Source organism: Miniopterus natalensis, chromosome 2, assembly GCF_054644295.1.
Source record: "Miniopterus natalensis isolate mMinNat1 chromosome 2, mMinNat1.hap1, whole genome shotgun sequence".
NCBI classification, from domain to species: Eukaryota; Metazoa; Chordata; class Mammalia; order Chiroptera; family Miniopteridae; genus Miniopterus; species Miniopterus natalensis.
Genome location: NC_142082.1, coordinates 77,531,278 through 77,540,035, shown reverse-complemented (window position 1 = coordinate 77,540,035; position 8,758 = coordinate 77,531,278).

Sequence of the window (8,758 nt, the reverse complement as noted above, 5' to 3'; positions counted from 1 at the left end):
GCCCATAAGACACTACTATGTTAACATGATAATATAAACTAATCTAGTAATCATTTATTTGTTTTGTTTAAGTATCTTTATTACCCAGATAAATCCCTAAACACTATAGTTTTTCCCATTTTATTATTTTTATTTTTAAAATATGCTTTTATTGATTTCAGAGAGAGGAAGGGAGAGGGAGAGAGAGAGATAGAAACATCAATTATGGGAGAGTCATTGATCCGCTGCCTCTTGCAGGCCCCCTGCTGGGGATCGAGCCCTAAACGTGGGCCTGTGCCCTGGGAATCGAACCTCGATCTCCTGGATCATAGGTTGATGCTCAACTGCTTAACCACGCCAGCTAGGCTAGTCTCTCTTATTTAAAAAAAATATATATATGACTAAATCTTTTTTAATCACTATTTTCATCTTTATCTCTTTAGCTTAAAATTGATTTGTTGCATTTGACCTGAAGAATTATCTATAGCATGGAATTTTTTATTGTATAATCATGGTGCAATACAACATGTTCCTTTGTCCTTTGTATTCTAGAGTTTTAAGCTTAGAAAAACAATTTCATCTTCACAAATAAAATACATGTTTACCTACTATTTCTTCTCATTATGTTTTTACATTTTAATGTTGATCTCAATTCATCTACAACTTATTTCAGCATGTCTTGTAAAGTGATGACTATTTTTTTCAATCAACTTTTTTGTAAGTCGTTTACTAAATATATCCTTCTCAACTGTGTGGCTGTGCAATGGAATGGAATAAAATGAAATGCCACTACAAGAGCAAAACTAAATAAACAGACATCGAAGATAAAATCCAGGTGAGAAATTATTCATATGAACTCCCAAATACACCTGGGTTGGCAAGAGTCACATATGGCAGCCAAACCTGCTTTCCGCCAACAACTACATAGGTGAAATTGGAAGGAAATCAAAGGGGTTTTTGGCAAATTTGAGAGCTAAAATTCTCAAAATTGCTAACGTGTTTTCACAGGAAAGTGCAATTGACTCATCTGAAAACAGGAAAATTTGTAGGTGACTGCTAGGGTAAATTAGATCCTGTGAACTCTCAAAACTAACAAGCAACACCTCTTCCTTGTAGGACAAATCCATGCACTGAGGAAAAATTGCTGGGAGTATAATCCAAATTGAGCAAAAGAAAGAGCATATTCTATATTTGGTCCCCTTTGAAAACAAAGCCTGAAACAAGGACTTGCGAGCAGATGGTTTACTTGGTATCCATGGAGTAAGAAAGTGGAATTGATAAAGTGAATGAGGAAAATCCATACAAGGATGCTTTATCTAGGTGATCTCCTCATGGGAAACTGGGTTCCAATCTCACCAGAACCTACTAAGAAATTTATTAGGGTTTGCTATGTGGTCTATGATATAATCAAGCATGGTTCATGTGCACTTCTCAGAGATATTTGGAGTGATAATTTGCTTCTAAAATTCTTCTGTTAATTTTTTATAAGCATCTTCAGTAACTGCCATTACAGGATTATTGGGCAATCGAATGTTTCATATTTGAATATAGAATTGAGACTTTCTGTGGCAATTGTGTTTATCATATAAGAAGGTTAAAGTCATGCTTGTTTTTTAACAACTTTTAATTATAAATTCATTTGTTTGCATATTGAAGTAAAAAAAGTATGCTGGAAAGAATATTGTGTTATTTCAATTCCAGCTCCTCTACTTACTTTTTGAACATAGGAAAATGGTGTGACGTCTCTGTGTCAATATCCCCCCTTTGAATCCCAGCCAAAGGGGAAGTTCCATTAAAGCAGACACATTTTCCTCTTTTGATTACTGTTGTATCCCCTTATATTTAGAACAGTACTTGGCCCATAGTATATTTTCAATAAATATCTATTGGATGAATTAGTTAAATGGGAATAATAATTCTGTCTCATGGGATTATTATGAAGATTAAATAGACAGTACATGCAAAGCACCTGGCCCAGAGTATGGCTCTTAGTGCTTATTTAATGGTGACTGTCATTATTTGGGAGTCTCTACATTTGCATACTGTTGTGCTGATTAAAAACAAGGCTTAAATGCAGTTTTATATCTAATTTTTCAGAGACTATGATTACTTATTGCCATTGGGAAGAGATCAGCAGAACCTGCACTCATTTTTATCTGTGACCTCTATACAGAGACATATTCCCTCAGCATTCAATTGCTATTGCTCTTGCCAAGGTGATCAGTAACTTCCATGTTGCTAAACCAATGGCACATTTCAGTAAGTCCTCACCTCACATGACTTATCAACACCACCAGCGCAGTTGGTCACTCTTCCTAAGCTGCTTTCTTCACTTGGTGTCAGGATGCCCACACTTTCTCATTTTACCTCACTGGTTGCACCTTCTTGATCTTCTTTGCTTGTTCCTATTTTCTTCCCAACCTGTTAAGCTGCCCCATGTCCTTGAGCCTCTCTTCTATCTGTATTTTCTCTGTGCATTGGTCAGGGACCTGATGGGAAAAATCTACATAATTTAGGTGAGTTTAATAATGGGAGTTTTTATAAAGATGTGAACACAGTTTAGGAACATCAACAATCAATAATCAAGTATACTGGAGTTATAAAAGGGGAAATTTGAGTGAGTAGATGCAGGAGTGGTTACTAGAACACAGAAATGGTAACTGAATGTGTGGGCTGACTGGTGGGAGCTGAGGCCTTTGACAAAGTGTAAAAGGACAGGTGGAAAGGTTGTTCTACATTAAATGAGACTTAGACAATGTGACAAACAAATGAATGTGTGAGCATTAATGAGATTCTGTAATTTTAAAAGTCAGCTATAAAGAACCTTTTTTAGGACAGCTAGGAATATTTGAATATGAATTGCTAAATAGTTGATATTATTGAAACAATATTAAGTTTTAGGGGTGTGTAAAAAAAAACATTTTTTCTGCTAAGCAAAGGCCAGACTTGGCTCTTGTTGAGCTGGTCTGAGTTCTCTCTGCCCCACTTGCCACTGATGACCCAAGAGAAGATACACATCTTGACAAATAATACATGTGGAGAGATGCCAAGATGGCACAGGATTAACTGGAAGCTACACTGACACTCTCCCAAGACCAAACTGGAATTACAACTAAAATATAGAAAAAACATCCTGAATAATCAACTGAAAACTAGCTGGAGAGAACCCTCAAACCAAGGGCATCAAGTGGAGACCACAGAGAGACTGGTAGAAAGTGTGGAGGCCTGAGAGGTCTTACTGGGCTCCCACAGGCAGCAGCTAAAGATCTGGAGAGATATCTCAGCTGTGGGGGTTCCCACTGAGACCTCTGGGGTCTAAACCCCAAGCTGAGCTTCTCAGCCCAGAGCACCAGAACTGAGAAAGGTGCCCACATAACATCTGGCTATGAAAAGCAGCAGGGTTTCTGTTTGCAAGGGAGAGACAGCTGGAAATGCAGGCACCCTCTTAAAGGTCCTATGCACAAATTTTTGTGTGCAACCACTCAACTTGGACTCGAGCTGAGGGAGGGCAGAGTGGATTAGAGCTATGTGAGGAGAATATAGGGATGCTGGTTCTGGGGATAGAGCTCAAAGGGCAGCCATCTGGATTCCTGTGCTGAGTCACTCCCCCATGCTGCAGAGAACATATTTCTCAGGCAGACCTTTATTATCAAGGCAGGTTTTGCTTGGGGGTAAGCAATTGCCCCTCTCCCATTGAAAACCTCTCACCCCACCCTGTGAAGTTATGCCTTGCTGTGGTATAAAGCCTGAGGCTCATTAAAAGACTCAGAGTAACAATCAGTCTGTAGGCAGAGGCAGATAACTGGGTGCTTTGTGTCTCTGCCTGATTTGGACCTGGGGCTTGGAAAAGCAGACAATGGTGTACATCTTGGTCCTGTCCAAACACACCAGCTCCAATGTGGGGAACCACAAGCTGTGGATTGTTGATAGCTCCAAAGAGGGTACTCAAAGTCAGTTACAAACAGAGTTTGACATTGCCCTCCACCACGGACCCTCCAAACAGACTGGGTGTCCTATCAGATCTAACTAATACATAGAAACACACCCAAACAGGCAGCCCAAATGGGGAGACAAAAAAAAAACAAGCCCCAAATGAAAGAACAAGAGAAGTCTCCAGAAAAAGAGCTCAATGAAATGGAGATAAGCAATCTATCAGATATAGAGTTCAGAATACTGATTGTAAGGATGCTCAACAGCATGAAAAAAGATATGGAAACTATGAAGGAAATTAAGAATGACATAGCAGAAATAAAGAATACATTGGAAGAAATAAACAGCAGATTTGGGGAAAATGGGAATTGGATCAGCGAATTAGAAGACAGGATAGAAAAAAATCACTCAATCAGACACCCAAAAAAAAAAAAAAACAATTAAAAAACATGAGGGCAGTCTAAGGGAGCTGTGTGACAACATGAAACATAACAATGTTCACATTATAGGAGTGCCAGAAGAGGTCAAAAGTAAGCAAGGGTTAGAGAACCTGTTTGATGAAATAATGGCAGAACAATTCCTTAACATCGTCAAGGAAAAAGCCACACAAGTTCAGGAGGCACAGAGAGTCTCAAGCAAGAAGAATCCAAAGAGGCCCACTCCCAGACACATCATAATTAAAATGCCAAGAATTCAAGACAAAGAGAGAATCTTAAAGGAAGCTAAAGAAAAGCAATCTGCTACCTACAAAAGAGCCTTCATAAGGCTTTCATCTGACTTCTCATCAGAAACTCTACAGGGCAGAAGGTTGATGGCATGAAGTATTCAAGGAAATGCAAAGCAAGGATGTGAAACCAAGACGACTCTATCCAGCAAGATTATCAATCAAGATAGATGGTGAAATAAAGAGTTTCCCAGACAAAAAAAGGCTAAAGGAGTTTATCACCACAAAACGAGATTTACAGGAAATGTTAAAGGGACTGCTGTAATTAGAAGTAGAAATAAAGAGAAAGAGAAACAGGCATAAAGATATAAAATGGCAGTAAATAAGTATCTTTCAATAATAACCTTAAATGTAAATGGATTAAATGCCCCAATAAAAATATATAGGGTGGCTGAATGAGTAAGAAAACATGACCCAAATATATGTTGTCTACAAGAGACCTGCCTCAGAAAAAAAGACGCACACAGGATGAGGGTGAAGGGATGGAAAAATATTTTCCAAACAAATGGAAATGAAAAAAAAAAAAGCTGGGGTAACAAGACTCATATTGGACAAAATAGAGTTCAAAATGAAGACAATAAAGAAAGACAGGAAAAGTCATTACATAATACTAAAGGGATCAATCCAACAAGAGGATATAGTTCTGATAAACATATATGCACCCAATATAGGAGCACCTAAATTCATAAAAAACTTCTAGAGGATTTTAAGGGAGAGATAGGAAGCAATACAGTCATAGTAGGGGACTTGAACACCTCACTGACTTCACTAGATAGGTCTTCCAGACAAAAAATCAACAAGGAAACAGTGACCCTAAAGGACACACTAGATCAGATGGATTTAATTGACATTTACAGCACATTCTACCCCAAAGATGCAGAATATACATTCTTCTCAAGTGCACAGGGGCCGTCTCAAAGACAGGCCACATGTTAGGACACAAAACAAATCTCTAAAAGCTCAAGAAGATTGAAATCATATCAAGCATCTTCTCGGACCACAGTGGCATGCAATTAGAAATCAACCATAATAAAAACACTAAAAAAAAATTCAAATACATGGAAGCTAAAAAACATGTTTTTAAACAATGAATGGGTTACCAGAGAGATCAAGAAAGAAATCAAAAACTTCTGGGGAAAAAATGAAAATGAACACACAACAACTCCAAATCTATGGGACACAGTAAAAGCAGTTCTGAAAGGGAAGTTCATAGCACTACAGGCCTACCTCAAAAAACAAGAAAAACTTCTAATAGACTCTCTAACCCTACAACTTAAAAACTCAGAAAGAGAACAAGAAAAGCCCAGAGCAAGTAGAAGGAAAGAAATAATAAAGATCAGAGCAGAAATAAATGACATAGAGACTGAAAAAACAATACAAAAAAAATCAATGAAACCAAGAGCTGGTTCTTTGAAAAGATAAACAAGATTGATGAACCTTTAGCCAGACTCATCAAGAAACAGAGAGAGGACCCAAATAAACAAAATCAGAAATGAAGGAGGTAAAATAACAACTGACCCAACAGAAATAAAAGGATTGTAGGAAAATACTATGAACAACTATATTTCACCAAGCTGGACAACCTGGATGAAATGGATAAATTCCTAAAAAAATACAACCTTCTGAAACTCAATCAGGAAGAGTCAGAAAACCTGAATAGGCCAATAACTGCTGATGAAGTTGAAGCAGTAATCAAAGGTCTCCCAGCATACAAAAGCCCTGGTCCAGATGGCTTCACAGGGGAGTTTTACCAAAATTCAAAGGAGAATTAACACCTACCCTCCTCAAACTATTTCAAAATCCAAGAGGAAGGAGCACTTCCAAGCTCTTTTTACGAGGCCAGCATTAGCCTAACTCCAATACCAGATAAAGACACCACAAAGAAAGAGAATTAATTACAGGCCAATATCCCTGATGAACATAGATACTAAAATCCTCAACAAAATATTAGCAAATCAGATCCAGCAATACATTAAAAAGATTATACACCATGACCAACTGGGATTTATTACGGGGATGCAAGGCCGGTACAATATTCACAAATCAATAAATGTGATACATCACATAAACAAATTGAAAGACAAAAATCACATGATCATATCAATAGATGCAGAAAAAGCATTTGATAAAATCCAACACCCATTTTTTATAAAAATTTTCAGCAAAGTGGGAAAAGAGGGATCATACTGCAACATAAGAAAAGCTGTATATGACAAACTTACAACCAACATCATACTCAATGGGCAAAAACTAAAACCATTTCCCCTAAGAACAAGAACAAGACAGGGGTGACCACTTTCACCACTCTTATTCAACATAGTATTGGAAGTCCTAGCCACAGCAATAAGAAAAGAAGAAGACATAAAAGGCATCCAAATTGGAAAGGAGGAAACAAAACTGTCATTATTTGCAGATGACATGATATTGTACATAGAAAACCCTAAAGACTCCACCAGAAAACCACTAGATTTAATAAATGAATTCAGCAAGGTAGCAGGATACAAAATTAACACCCAGAAATTGATGGCATTTTTATACACCAACAATGAACTCTCAGAAAGAGAAACTAAAAAAAAAATCCCATTTATCACTGCAACTAAAAAAATAAAATACCTAGGAATAAACTTAACCAAAGAAGAAAAAGACCTATACTCGGAAAACTACAGGACACTGAAAAAGGAGATAGAAGAAGATATAAACAAATGGAAAAATATACCATGTTCAGGGACTGAAAGAATTAATATCATTAAAATGTCCATACTACCCAAAGCAATCTATAAATTCAATGCAATCTCTATTAAAATACCAACAGCATATCTCACAGATCTAGAACAAACACTTCAAAAATTTATATGGAACAAAAAAGACCCCAAATAGCTGCAGCAATCTTGAGAAAGAAGAACAAAGTTGGAGCGATCACAATACCAGATATCAAGTTATACTAGAAAGCCACTGTAATCAAAACAGCCTGGTACTGGCACAAGAAACAACATACTGTGATCAATGAAACAGAACAGAGAACCCAGAAATTTACCTACATCATTATGGTCAATTAATATTTGACAAAGAAGGCAAAAGCATACAATGGTGTTGGGATAATTGGACAGGTACATGCAAAAAAAATGAAACTAGACTACCAACTTACATCACACACAAGAACAAACTCAAAATGGATAAAATATTTTAATGTAAATAGTGAAATCATAAAAATCTTAGAAGAAACCATAGGCAGCAAAATCTCAGACATCTCTTGGAGCAATATGTTTTCCAATACATCTCCTAATGCAAGGGAAACAAAGGAGAAATTAAACAAATGAGACTAAAAAGCTTTGCACAGCAAAAGAAACCATCATCAAAATGAAAAGGGAGCCCACTGTATGGGAAAATGTATTTGCCAATGATACATCTGATAAGGAGTTAATTTCCAAAATATATAAGAAACAACTTAACAAAAGGAAGACAGACAATCCAATCCAATTAAAAAATGGGCAAAGGACCTAAATTGACACTTCTCCAAAGAGGACATAGAAACGGCTAAGAGACAAATGAAAAAAAATGCTCAAAGTCACTAATCATCAGAGAGATGCAAATTAAAATGACAATGAGATATTACCTCACACCTGTCAGAATGGCTACCATCAACAAATCAATAAGTAACAAGTCCTACTGAGTATGTGGAGAAAAGGGAACCCTAGTACACTGCTGGTGGGAATGCAAACTAGTGCAGCCACTATGGAAAACAGAATGGAGTTTCCTCAAAAAATTAAATATGGAACTGCCATTTGACTCAATGATCCCAATTCTAGGAATATATCCTAAGAAACCGAAACACCAATCAGAAAGAACATATGCACCCCTGTGTTGATAGCAGGGCAATTTACAATAGCTAAGATCTGGAAATAGCCTAAGTCCCATCAAAAGTGGATAAAAATGGTGTGGTGCATTTACACTATGGAATACTATACAGCTGTAAAGAAGAAGGATCTCCTGTCCTTTGGGACAGCATGGAGAGTATTATGCTAAGTGAAATAAGCCAGTCAGAGAAAGATAAGTATCACATGATCTCACTCATATGTGGAATCTAATGAACAAAATAAACTGATGAACACAATAGATCAAGAGACA